Source organism: Mastomys coucha, unplaced genomic scaffold, assembly GCF_008632895.1.
Source record: "Mastomys coucha isolate ucsf_1 unplaced genomic scaffold, UCSF_Mcou_1 pScaffold7, whole genome shotgun sequence".
NCBI classification, from domain to species: domain Eukaryota; kingdom Metazoa; phylum Chordata; class Mammalia; order Rodentia; family Muridae; genus Mastomys; species Mastomys coucha.
The window spans coordinates 57,030,652-57,044,493 of record NW_022196913.1 but is presented as its reverse complement, the minus strand read 5'-3'; the positions used below and the strand labels follow the sequence as shown (position 1 = coordinate 57,044,493).

Below are 13,842 nucleotides of genomic sequence, written 5' to 3'. Positions count from 1 at the left end.
TATATACATATATATATATATCCAAATTTCCCCTGAAGTCCTATGGAAGGCCAGCCAGCACTCAGGAAACATTCAAAATGGTTCATCATGACTGACAATGGATTCACGATGCAAAACAAAACTCTGGGCCTGTCTGTGAGGGATTCTCTCGATTAGGTTGAGGTGAAAAGACCTGTCCTATATGGGCAACACCATTCTGTCAGCTGGGGTCCCAGACTGAATAAAAAGGAGAAATTGGACCAAGTACAGCTTTTGTCTCTCCCCTAATTCCTGACCTAAGAAGTAATGTGATCAGCTGTCTCAACCTTCCGCTGCCCCATCTCACCTGCCATGAAGGACCGGATCCTTAAATTGTGAGCCAAATGAGCCCTTCCCTTCTTAAGTTCTGTTGGGGTGGGGGGTAGGGGCACATTTCTCACAGCACTGAGAAAAATAACTAATATTCCCTTTTAGTTAAAATTCCCCCACCACGACCCGTCAGGTTTTACTAAGAGGGTCATGACGGTGCTGAGAGCTGCCAGCAGAGCCCAGCCATGGCTGTGGTGACTGGAGCAGCCCAGCTTCTCACTTCCTGACACTAGGCTGATTCACGGGAGGGAGGAAGCCTTCTAATCACAGGGCCCTGCAGAGCAATACCTCTTGTGGTGTTTTATCTTCTCCCAAATTGCACAGCACAGGAATTCCAGAAGCAGGCACGTTAGCCTCTCACCACTCCAGGCAACCAGGTGGTTGAGAGCTGAGGAGATGGGGAGTGGGTTCTGAGGAGACTCACAAGGCCCAGTGTGAGGGGTCCCCAGTCCCTGGGATAGCCCCAGGTTCTCGCTCCTGTCCACCAAAAGTATCTAAGGGTGTTCTGGCCTCTTTCTGGCCTATGTCCTCTGGTTACTCTCAGATTTGGTAGCAAATGGGGCTCTGTCCCAGCAGCCAATCTTGCTTCCCTGCATCCAAAAGAGCAGAATGGGGTCATTTGCACAACATGGCTTTTACATCTTTCCCTGCAAGGGACATGATCCTTCTTTGCGTCTTCCTTTGAAGAAAGACAAACATCAGACTGCAAATATGTACTAAAACAATGTTGGTATCCTCTCTGTGTGTGTCTCTCTCTGTGTCTCTGTGTCTCTGTGTCTGTGTCTGTCTCTGTGTCTATGTCTGTCTCTGTCTCTGTCTCTGTCTCTGTCTCTGTCTCTCTCTCTCTCTCTCTCTCTCTCTCTCTGTGTGTGTGTGTGTGTGCATGCACGCACACATGGACATATGGACATGCATGTAATACCACGTCTTAAAACCCTAGAGCCTCATGCATGGTAGGCATGTGCTTGAACACTGAGCTCCAACCCAGACCTTGATTATTTTCTTTTAAAACTACAGAAAAATGAACAAATACTGATGATCTCTCCAATCCTCATACAGCCCTCTTAAACAAACAACAACAAAAGACTCCTTGTGAGCACTCAGCCGTAAATGGGGCCTTAATATCATCATTGTGCCTGTCCCGAGGCTCAAGGCTGTGTGTTCCACCAAAGCACATCATGGAGGAGGGGCTGGAAAGAATGGGAGAGCCAGAGAATGAGGAGGAGTTGCTCTTAGCTGCCGCCTTCCCCACGTGCCACGGCTACCGCGCGGGAGAACTTGTTGCGGGAATGAATAAAAGTGAAGCCACCCCACAAACTCCCACGTTCTTGTGCCAGTACTGTCTGGCCTCAACACTAAGTTCCGGCGGGTTCTTGCTATTTTCTCCCGGCAAGCTGTAACATCTCGCTCACGTGTAATGCTTTACACACCGCCACAATCATTCCTCTAGCTAGCACCTAGTACCCGGTAGGTAAAGCATGACTCTTAAGGCTTTAATATCCAATCGGGTTTAGAAAATAATAAGATCACAATTTACAAGATGCCAATACAATAATTTCAGAACCAAATAATAAAGACAATATTTTGACCCAATTAATTTAACCTTGTAAAAACCTTAGCCTGGTTATAAACACACAGCGTCTGACTCGTCCTCATTGTCTGACTCCATGAAGAAAACTTTTTTCCTCCTCCTCCTGACCCTTCTCCTCCTCCAACTCTAGCTCCACCTCTCTATCCCTGTCCAATCACAGGCCTGTCCCTGCCCTAATGTGGTTGGACAGAGAAAATGCTGCAACATTTCACCCTTTCTATTCAATTAAAAAACAAACAAACAAACAAACAAAAAAACAACTTTCTCTCAAAATACAAATTGAACACAACTATTAAATATATTGTAAATTATCTGGTATAAGGTATATCTGACACCCAGTCCAACATCTTTGTCAATAAAATTGAACACTATCTTCTATCTTAACTTAAAAGACAAGAACTTTGCACCTGCAAGCTAACAGCAGCACTCCTTACATGCACAGAGCCTGCACAGGACCAAGCCAGCCAGTGCTCCAGCACCTCACTGGAGGAAAAGTTAGTGGAAGTGGACGGCTGCTGAGTGAGGGAGTCAGTCGCCTAGTCTTGTGGCTGCTGATGGGTTGCCCAGGTTCTAGTGCACAGCTCCGCTTGCTCTATCTTGTGAACTGGCAACCCTGACAGCTTTCCGTGGGCAAGTAAAAGAAGAGGAGGAGAAGGAGGAGAGGAGGGTGGTGAGAAGAAGTGGAAGGAGGAAGAGTTGGAGGAGGAGGAGGAGATGAAGCTGGTAGGGTGAATGTTAAGTGGAAGGAAATAATGAGTGAATATAATCAAAATATATTCTATAAACATGTATGAAAATGCCAAAGCATAAATAAAAATACTATTTTAAAAAGCCTTTCTGGAACTGAACCGTGCACAGTATCTGAAGAGGACTGGATCACTGATGCTCACTGATGCTCACCGAGCACCCGGATCTGCTCACTGATGCCCATGGAGAACCCAGATCTACAGCTGTGAGAGCCCCTAGCATTGTGCAGAACATACCTGTTGTCATAGTCACTTTCCTAGTGTTGTGAAAGGAAACTTAGAAAGGAAACTGTGACCAGTTATTGGGGCTCTCAGTCCCAGGGGTTAGAGTCTGAGACAGTATGGTGGGGAAGAGGGCACTAGGCAGGCATGGCACTGGAGGAGAAGCTGAGAGCTTACATCTTGATCCACAAGCAGAAGAACACATTTGTGTTGCATACAGACACACAGACACAGAGAGGGGGGAGGGGAGGGGAAGAGAGAAACAAGGTGGCACCCAATCCTTCCCAAATAGTTCCACCCACTACCGACCAAGTCTTCAAACATATGAGGCTGTTCTCAAACCAACACACACATCTTCACACAGGCTTTTTCCATCACTAGATTGCCTATTGTGACAGGATTTTCCCTGTCCAATCACACTGAAATAGTAGGGCAACAGGAGGCCTGTGATTGGACAGGGAAAAGGGAGGTGGAGCTAAAATTACAGGGACAGAGCCCATCTCAGGGAGAAGAGAAGGCCAAGATGGAGGACGAGGAACCTGAACCAGCATGGTTTTAGACACCCACAGGTAGTTATGATATCATAAGGTTAGAATAATTGAGATAATTTGTCCAATCTAGGTGGGCAGCTTTTATCATTATCAATTGGTTCTGAAATTATTGTATTGGCATCTTGTAAATTGAGAATTTATTGATATATAAATCTGATTGATTAATTATGATCTTTAAGAGTTTTGTTTCTACCAGGTTGATGGGTGGTGTGGTGGCTGACTCGGGGTGGACGGTCATTGGGTGGGGCTGGTGTGGCAGCGATCCGCCAAGAAACTTGGGAGCTCTGGACCAGAGAGACCACAGAGTTGAGATCACCCGGCTGGAGCCATGTGGTCCACAGGTTGCCAGTGGCAGTAGCAAGGGAAGCCTGTGGTCCATTTTTTAATATTTCCTGCAATAGCCTATAATACATAACACATAGTGAATGCTGTGTAAATATACTGTACTGTCAGGAAACCAGAGCATGAAGGGCAGTGTGCACACAGGACAAAAGCAGAAGTGTCTTTGAATACTTTGTGTCTGAGGCTGGGTCAGTCTTCAGGAAGCTGTGGCCGTGGGGGTTCCATGTGCACAGAACCAACATCACTGTTTAAGGTGAGGAGGTGAGAATTTACAGTTTGTCAGAGGCTGCGTTCTCATCTGTAAGACTTCAGCAAGACAACCACTAGGACCAGTTGAGTTTTCATTATGACTAGTAAGTAGCATGCCACTGAGTGGACCACACTGGTGTGTGTGTGTGTGTGTGTGTGTGTGTGTGTGTGTGTGTGTGTGTGTTTATGGGAGGCTGCTGTGCTAAGGTAATGAGAGTTAGGCCCCTATGCCCTCTCTGATCAGGACATTAGATCTCTTTAAGAGGAGTGACTTAGCTTTGTCAACCTGACACAGACTGGAGCCCCATGACAGGAGAGACTCAATAACTGAGGAATTGCCTCGTTCAGATTGGCCTGCAGGGATGCTCCTGGAGAATGGTCTTTTTACACACACACACACACACACACACACACACACACACACACACACACAGCTCCACCAGTCTGTAATTTCACCTCTTGAGAGTCTGAGAAAGGAGGGTTGCTGTAAATTCTGGCACATCCAGAATGAGACCCTGTTTCCAACACCAAAGAAGAGGGCCAGCGAAGAGGGCATGCTCAGCATGTAAAGGCGCTTGCCTCCTGTAGGTGAGATCAACAGGAGGCGGGCAGGCCTGGGCTACATAAGAAAGCCAGCTCAGCGTGAACCTGTGACCAAAGCAGCGGGCAGCATTTCTCCATGGTTTCTGGGATTCCTGCCTTAACTTTTCTCAGTGATGGGAGTAGGTGTAAGCTGAAATAGACCCTTTCCTCCTCTGAGTTGTTTTTGGCCATGGTATTTGTCAAGACAATTGAAAAAACAAAACAAAACAAACAAACAAAAAAACAAAAACAAAACCCATGGCACTGAGGAGACTGTTCCTACAATGGAAACCTGGCAGGTACGACCCATGACATAAAACACTGCGGGCGACAGCGTTCAGAGCCAGGCAATGCTGGCAAAACTCCTCTGATCTTCAGACTCCCTCCAAACCCTCTGGTGTGGGGGCAGGGCTAGGTCTAACTCAGGATCCAGCAGTCCTTTCACTCTGGAAATGTTATCTACACTGGTGTGTGTGTGTGTGTGTGTGTGTGTGTGTGTGTGTGTAGTCACAAGCTGCAAGGCTCTTACAAATTGAACCATCAAGTTTGTTCAAGTTAGTTGGAACAGAACATGGCTGGCTACATGCCCCGTGTTGGACATCATGACAGGGAGGCTACAGAAAAGCCTCCGAGCCCACCTGGGCAGCATGCATGCCCACTCTGAGACTAATGGGAAGAGAGGCCATGGATGATACTGTACAAATATAACCCAAGCAACAGTTCTTAATATGAGATTTTGGGGCCCGGAGGTCCACACTTGTAACCTCAGTTCTGGGGAGAGGAAGAGGGAGAGACAGGAGAATTCCTGGGTCTCACTTGCCAGGTAGTCTAGCCTACTTGTTGGCTCCAGATGATTAAGCAGGACCGAGATGAGGAGATGGCTCAGTGGCTCAGAGCACTTGCTGCCCTTGCTCCTGGTTCAGTTCCCAGCACCCATATCAGGTGGTTCACAGGGCATCTGAAATCCCAGTTCCAGGGGATCCAACCCCTTCTCCTGGTTTCCACGGGCACCTCCATGCTTGTGAGGCATATACATATACACAGATACACAGGCATATAAAATGAAATGTTAACAACAACAACAATAAACCCAAGGCAGATGACATTTGAGGAATGACCGACAGTGAGGGTTGATCCCTGGTTTCTATACAGACTCACCAATACCTGAATCATGCATGTACATACACACACACACACACACACAAGCATGCACACACACACTCACGCATGCACACACACAGTACACCTGAAAGACTGGACATGGGCTCAAAAAAAGGGACCTTCAGCTTCATTTTGCAGATGAGATAACAAGAACCTCAGAAATTGGAGGAAATGGTAGAGTCAGGATCCTGGGCGCCTCTCAACTCTGCTGCTCTGAGGATTCTGGGAAAGCACCATTTCCGAATCAGCCAGGTGCTGATCGAAGCCGCAGTCTTAGAGTCTGCATCAGAAGGTGTATGTAACAAGTCCTGCTTTTTGTTGCAAGTACAGCAGTGCAATAGACACATTTGGAGATGAGCAAGTGACTGCACATACTGCCCGCACATGGTCTACACGAGAGCGGCCTTCGGGTGCCTCTCAGCTGCAGCCTGAAAGGTCCAGATGTCATGCCACAGTCACCCAGAAATCGTAGCTGGAGCTGTCAACCAAAAGCAAGGCAGCTTGTGTCCTCAAGAGAGAGAGAGAAAAGTTCAGAGCAACAGGCATGGGGCCAATGCTGTGATCCCACAGTACCGGGGCGGACTAAGAGACATGTGAAAAAATCATCAGGAAGACGGAAACAGTGCCGAGGGACCTACGGAGAAGTGGTGCTTGTGGGCGCACGCTTTCCCTCCCTGAGAGTGATTTTATGTGCATTCATCTCTTGCTAGTGTGTCAGCTGGCTGATAATAAATAGGCTCACATTCTCAAACACTCATGCACCCTGAAAATTCCAAGACTAGCTGATTTTTATGAATGTCAGCACCTGTGTATGGAAGGACATGGTTGCATGATCTCTCCACTGCGCTCTCTCTCTCTCTCTCTCTCTCTCTCTCTCTCTCTCTCTCTGTCTTATACATACACACAAACACAGACACACACACACATATACACAAACTAACAACACACAAAACAGCCATTATACCCAGCACTCTCACAAATTCCAGTGCAGTGGAAACTCCTCAGCTTTCAAGGATGTCTGGGCTAGTCATCCTACGAACTGTTCTAAAACGGTTCCTTTCCTGTTGCTCCAGATAGAACCAGGCAGGAGGCCACATCTCTGACTTCGGTGAAGCTCAAGCTGGACCTGTGCATCAGGAACCCAGGTCCATTAAAACAAACAAACAAACAAGCCAAAACAAAAACAAAAACAAAAAACAAAACAACAATAATAAACTTTTGAGTCTACTTGGCCTTGAGCAATCCTCAACCTCTGGAGGCTTTGGTCCTTGCTCAGGGACAGAATTTGCCCAACTGTTGTGACAAATGTCATGTTTCAAAATTAGTTTCCTTCCTGTTCTCATCCTTCCACTGAAACTGTGTACTTACTATCATCATCATCACCATCATCACCACCATCATCACCATCATCATCACCATCATCATCATCATCACCATCATCATCATCATCACCATCATCATCATCACCACCATCATCATCACCATCATCACCATCATCACCACCACCATCACCATCATCACCATCATCATCATCATCATCCCATCACCATCACCATCATCATCATCACCATCATCATCACCATCACCACCATCATCATCACCATCATCATCATCATCACCATCATCCCATCATCATAATCATCACCATCACCATCACCATCATCATCATCACCATCATCATCATCATCATCCCATCACCATCATCATCATCATCACCATCACCATCATCATCATCATCACCATCACCATCATCATCATCATCACCATCATCATCATCACCATCACCATCATCACCATCACCATCATCACCACCATCACCACCATCATCATCACCATCATCACCATCATCATCATCATCATCATCCCATCATCACCATCATCATCATCACCACCACCACCATCATCATCACCATCATCATCATCACCACCATTATCATCATCATCATCATCACCATCATCATCATCACCATCACCATCATCATCCTCCTCCTCCTAACTTGGAAAAGACATGCTTCTGACCTTGTAAGATCTACAAACTTACAGAAGTAAGAGGAATGACAATGGCTGTCTTCACATCCCTCAGATGAGTTCTGCTTGCCACACCTTACTCTCCTCCTGTTTCCCACATTGATTCAAAAACAGTTTTGCAGAGTTTGTGTTTACAGCCCAGGATATTCACCTCAGCATTAAAAGGACTGAGGGGAGGCCAGGCCTGGGCTTCCCAGAGAGCCTACCATTCCCTTCTCTCAGATAATAGAGCATCAGCAATGGGTGAATACATTTATTTAGAATGTAGACGCCTAACTGCTACATTGGAGGCAAAAAAAAAAAAAATCCTACAAAGCATGATTCAAAATATATTCAAATAGAAGAAACTACAGAAATTCTATTGCAACTAAGAAGTAACCACAGAAATAAAAAGTTCCTGGGAAATGTGCTCAGTATTTATGACAGCAGGTTGTGGTGACACCATGCTATCTACTCGCTGGCCTGTCAGAAAGCAAAGCAGAAAACAGTGAGCGCCAAGACAGAGATTTAGTCAACAAACTCCTCAAGGGATTTCTTTCTGCAGTTCTTAACGTATGTGCAGCCAGACTGAAGAGCCTCTAAGACTGGAGCAAGGCAGAAGGCATCTCCAGGAAGAAAAAGAGGAGGAGGAAGGGGAGGAAGGAGAGGAGGGGGAGGAGGAAGAGGAGGGCGAAGAGGGGGAGGAGGGGAGGGGGAAGAAGGAGGAGGAGGAGGGGAGGGGGAGGAGAAGAAGAAGAAGAAGAAGAAGAAGAAGAAGAAGAAGAAGAAGAAGAAGAAGAAGAAGAAGAAGAAGAAGAAGAAGAAGAAGAAGAAGCAGGAGGAGGAGGAGGAGGAGGAGGAGGAGGAGGAGGAGAAGGAACTGCGAGGTAGCATGGTATATTTTTGACTGTGTGGAAATTTGTGTCAAGAGAAGTTTCAGTTTTATGTCATAAAGTTGAGAAGAAAATTATATTAGGTTCTGTGCCATCCAAAAATACGGCAATAACAAAGTTTTCCCTAGGAACAGCAGAGAGAGGCAAAGGAGAAACGAGGCAGGCGGTAGCAGGGCACAGCACAATGGGCCGGTCTACTTTTTGTTGCTATAACAAAATACCTGAAGCTAGGTACTTTATAGAAGTGTATTGAGCTCACAGTTTTGGAAGTCCAAGACAGGGTGGTCCCATCTGTTTAGCAGCTGGTATCGCTCTGTGAGCCAGGGAATGACATGGCGTAGGAACCTTGGCAGGGGCCATGAGTGAGATGACATCAAGTATAGAGACAGGAGCCAAAGACAATCAGAAGCCAGGCTTGCTGCTTCACTCAGGGTCCCCGAAGAACAATGTTAGTCTCTCCTAAGGACAATGCCCCACAGTCCAACCAACCCCCTGGTTAGGACCCACTTCTTAAAGGTACAACGCTATTCAACACCCAAACCCCTACTCTAAGACTTTACACATAAGTACACTGTAGCTGTCTTCTGACACACTAGAAGAGGGCGTCAGATTTCATTACAGGTGGTTATGAGCCACCATGTGGTTGCTGGGATTTGAACTCAGGACCTTTGGAAGAGCAGTCAGTGCTCTTACCCGCTGAGCCATCTGGCCAGCCCTACTCTAAGACTTTAATGCAAGCACGCCGAGCTTCAGGGCCATAGGCAAACTATTCAAACCATAGAGTACCCAAGTACCGAGTACTGCTCATAGCTGATGAGGCTGCCAGCCCTGAAGGTTACACAGGAGTACTGGGCATGGAGCACAGCTGGGGAGGATGGTGGACTCAAAGTGCGGACTCAGCAAGTCATGACTGATAGTAAGCTCCAGCAGTAAACACTTGCTGAAACCACATCACAGAATCATTATCATTGGACAATATGGCAGTCTGGCTTCCACCTGCCCCTCATTCTCAGCTACACTGTCTGAAGTTGATATGTGAAATAAATTAGCCAGTATGCCTTGCATGAGGAAATGGATAGCTTCCAGAATGAAAAGCTTGCTTCTGGCAGGCTGGACAATGGGACAGAAAGTGGATGCAAAGACTGGAAGGGGGTGGGGGATTCTCAGTTAAATTAAAACAAAGTAAAAAGACAAAATTAACCCAGGTCACGGAGACATCTCCACGACCACACCACAGGAACCTTCACGTGAATGATATATGAGGCTGATCTCCCTAGAACAAAGATGAGGTCAAAGGTAGAGAAAGAGGCAGGACTAACTTCCGCTGTGTGAATTTCAATACTTTTTATAGACATGCTGACGCCACACAAATTCATCAATATTGGAATTATGGATTTCCCTAACTGTCTGAGCCCTTCCCTCCCTATTCACAGCACCCGGGTCTGCCACACGGATGTCTGTTCTACCTTTCCTAGCTGACCTACACTCCCCCACATGCTTCCCCCGCCCCCCAAACCTGAAGACTTATCCTAGGATACAGGGTAATACACAGCTTCCAGGATCAGGACTGTGTATCCGGGAGAAAGGAGTTCCTTTGCTGTTTCCTCAACACAACCACTCTCCACCCCAAGTAGCTACCACAACACTGGAAACATGCCCACTTCCTCCTCCCCGACAAGTCTCCAAGAAAGAGAAGGCAGATAGGGTCACACGGGCACTACTAAACTGAGCATAACATAAATGAAACATGCTTTCTTTGCATGCCTTTGGTTTTAACCATGTTTGGCTATATTTAATATTTAAATTCAGTCTGTGAGTTGTAAGAGATACAAGCAAACATTGCATAGGTTTAGTTTTGTTTTGTTTATTTTGTTTTTGAGACAGGTTGTCATGTAGTTCAGGCTGGACTCAAACTGGATAAATGCCCAAGGGTGTCCTTGGACTTTTGACCCTCTTGTCTCCACTTCGCAGGTGCTAGAATTATGGGTGTGTGCTGTCACATCCAATTTATTTGGTGTTGGGGACTTCATGCATGCTCAGCAAGTACTCTATTGACTGAGTTATATTGCGAGCTACTTCTCCCATTATACCCTATTTCTTTTTTTAAAAAAATAGGTTTCATTTAGTCTAGGTTGGTCTCAGTAGTGTATAGTCAAGGATGACCTTGATCCTTCTGCCTTTGACACCTGAGTGTTATGACTACAGATATGTCACCACACCTGACTATATAATCAATTCTTTTAAAAGCTTATTTATTTTTTATGTACAGGTGTGTGTGTGTGTATTTGTGCACAATCATGCATCGTCTCTGTGTGTATGTGTGTGTGTACACATTTGTGCACAATCATGTATGCCTGTAAAGCTAGTAGAGGGAGTTGGAGCCCCATGTGCTGGAGTTACATAAGGCTGTGAGCCTCTGTGTAGGTGCTGGGAAATAAACCCTTGATCCTCTGCAAAAGCAGTAAGTGGTCTTAACTGCTGAGCCAGCTTTCCTGTTCCCATAATTGATTCTTAAAAGGAAACAAAACAAAACAAACAAACAAAAAAACCCTCAGATGGATCTAGGCTAACATTTTTGTCAGTTATAACCAAATACAAATGTCCCTCAAAAATATATGAAAATGCACAAATGTACATAAAATCCAACCAGCCTCATTAGTATTTTAATCTTGTACAGTATTTCCACAGGAGAACCTTTTTTGCCTAGTGTTCAAATACAAGGTTGAAGATTATGATGATAAAATCCAACCAAGGTAAGGAATTCATATACATCATTGTTAGGACTCTGCCTTGTGACATAAAAAGAAAAAAAATCAACCTATAAAAAAATGAATATATATATATATATATATATATATATACACACACACATATATACATTAAAGCTTATATTTCTATTTTTTTCACCCACCCAGTTGTCAACAATACTAATCCAGAAAGAGAGAAAATGTCTAAAGGAGAGTAGGCAGGGGAGCTGCAGTAGTTGGAAACAGGTCCATATGGTGAAAGCTGGACCGCTGGACACTGGCTTGCATCTGAAAGGAGACCCCGCCAATCTAGGGCAGAAGGCAAAGAAAAAAGTCAACAATGGCCCAGCTGCAGAGAGAACCGGAAGCTTGTCTTCCAAGGACTGCAGCTGTGAGGGATGGCCACGCCCCTTCCTGAAGAGTCTTCTGAAGTCACAGGAATGATGGGGAACATGTCTCTTTGAAACTTTATCTCTAAAGGACGAAACCCCTTACTCTTGCTTGGACGACTTGGGATTTACCTAAGATGCTTGGACATTCGGTAAATCCTCACTATTCACCGGCAATGAGGAACTGTCCACTTGGTACTGGAACCAGTAAGTGTCCGGCAGTAACTGCACTTGACTTTCAAAAGTACAACATAGTTTAAGTCCAATACAGACCTAATTCTTGAACTCCAGCGTTGAAAAACAAGGCTTGTTTTTCTTTTTTCTCGCTAAGTTTTAAGGAACCTCATTGAGCGACAACACCTGCTCTAAACGGACACAAGCTATTTATAGTTGGTATCTATTCCCCTCGGAATATAGATACTACACACATGAAGAAATAATGGTGCCCGGAATAACAAAATGCTGCCCAACAATGCCAGAGGGGTGGCAAGCAATGGTGTTCCTTTATACAAATGACCTTCTAAATTATAAAAGTAAACCTTAAAACTTGAAAACTCCTAAGTCCCAAATACATATTGAATGATGAGGGACAGTTTGCTGGGTAAGTTCTACCAAGAGGCCTTTGCTTAACAATCAAAACCCAAAATGGAGAGATAATACCTACATATAGAATATTAAATATAGCCTTTAAGGGGAAAAAAGAACCATTCATACAAGCCTAGCAATAAAATGTATTTTTTAAAAATCAATTTCACATCTCAGGGGTAAGACATAGTCCCAAAATATATCCCCCACTTTCACCCTAACTTCAGATATTTTAAATTTTTTTCCATTTTTAAGACTTTTATTAAATCTGGCATATCTAAGCATCTTAAATACAGAATACCCATCAATCTCTGTTTTGCTGCAAATTTTTCTTAACTCTATTAAAATTATTGATTTGGGTAGAAAAATGATTTGGTGAAATAATTTCAAGTGGCAAAAGTTATCACTTAAAGCACCTGCTATCTTGTAAGTATTTAAACCTTTTTACTCAAATATAAATATATTTATACAGTATTTGAACTGTCATGTCAGGGAAAGAGGAAAGACAAATGACTACGTTTAATGATACTCGATTTTAAAGCTACCCTGTAGAGGCTGTGGGTTTGCCATGACTAAAGCAAAGGCCTGATCCCCGTACTCCAGGAATGCCCTGGCATCACACGCGCGGTATTTTTTAAACATTATAATTCAGAGGAGTCCACCCGTCCATCTCTTTTGAATGCCGCACGCTGAAATGTGTCAAGAATTTAACAAAGAGAAGATGCTAAGGAAAAGAAAAATACCCCCAGTCGAGAATTTTACTTAACTTTAAACACAATCTTTGGTCAGCCAGGTAAAAATTAAAAAAACAAAACAAAACAAGCAAGCAAACAAAACAAACAAACAAACAAAAAAACCCGGGAAGTTAACTCCTCCGATTCTTTCTACGGACTTTCAAAAGAATGAGTCTCCTTTCAATGGCTTTTAGGTGGGGTTAAGTTTTGGGAGCCGTAATGATATATATCCAAATGTACATTGTAGTGCCTTAAACAGTCTCCAAGGACTTGGAGAGGTGACTTCACAAAGGAAGTCCGCCAGGAGGAGTGAACTTGCTGGCTTTGGCAGGGTTCAGAGTTTGGGGAACTGCTCTTTCCCTCACCTACCGCATTCAGAGGTGCTGGGACTCTGCCCCGACTCGCGGGCGCGCACAACGGCAGTCTCAGATCTCAAATGCTTGGGGACGCCGCTTCGCTTCGGGGGCGCGCACCATGGAAGTGCCTCGCGTCCCAGGTTCGCCGATCCTCCAGCCGCGGAGAGGCGGAGCTCCTGGCTTGGCCCCGCTGACGACCGCGCTCCCTGCGCCCCGGGCGCGCGCGTTTGCAGGCGGGAGTCCTGGTCCCGCGCACCGGAGCCCGGCGGGTCCGCGCTCAGCCGCAGCCACTGGAGCGAAACCGGGGTCCAGCCCAGATTAGCCAAGGTCTGTCGCCTG

At 45.3% G+C, this 13,842-nt stretch overlaps 1 protein-coding gene and 1 long non-coding RNA gene across 3 annotated transcripts in view; one reads left to right on the top strand and one right to left on the bottom strand.

The window, feature by feature from the left end:
• Nucleotides 1-13,842, bottom strand: part of Syk (spleen associated tyrosine kinase) — a 72,682-nt gene that overhangs the window by 58,666 nt on the left and 174 nt on the right. The window contains exon 1 of one of the 2 annotated variants that reach the window (XM_031357926.1): nt 13,517-13,624. The exons of the other annotated variant lie outside the window; for it this stretch is intronic. The gene's annotated coding sequence lies outside the window, so the exon portion shown is untranslated. Of the gene's footprint in view, nt 1-13,516; nt 13,625-13,842 lie in introns of those variants that run through there. 2 annotated transcript variants of the gene reach the window in all.
• LOC116081407 lies at nt 3,420-12,118 on the top strand. Its single transcript, XR_004114876.1, has 3 exons — nt 3,420-3,476; nt 11,370-11,445; nt 11,608-12,118. It is a non-coding gene; the product is annotated as an uncharacterized LOC116081407 (long non-coding RNA).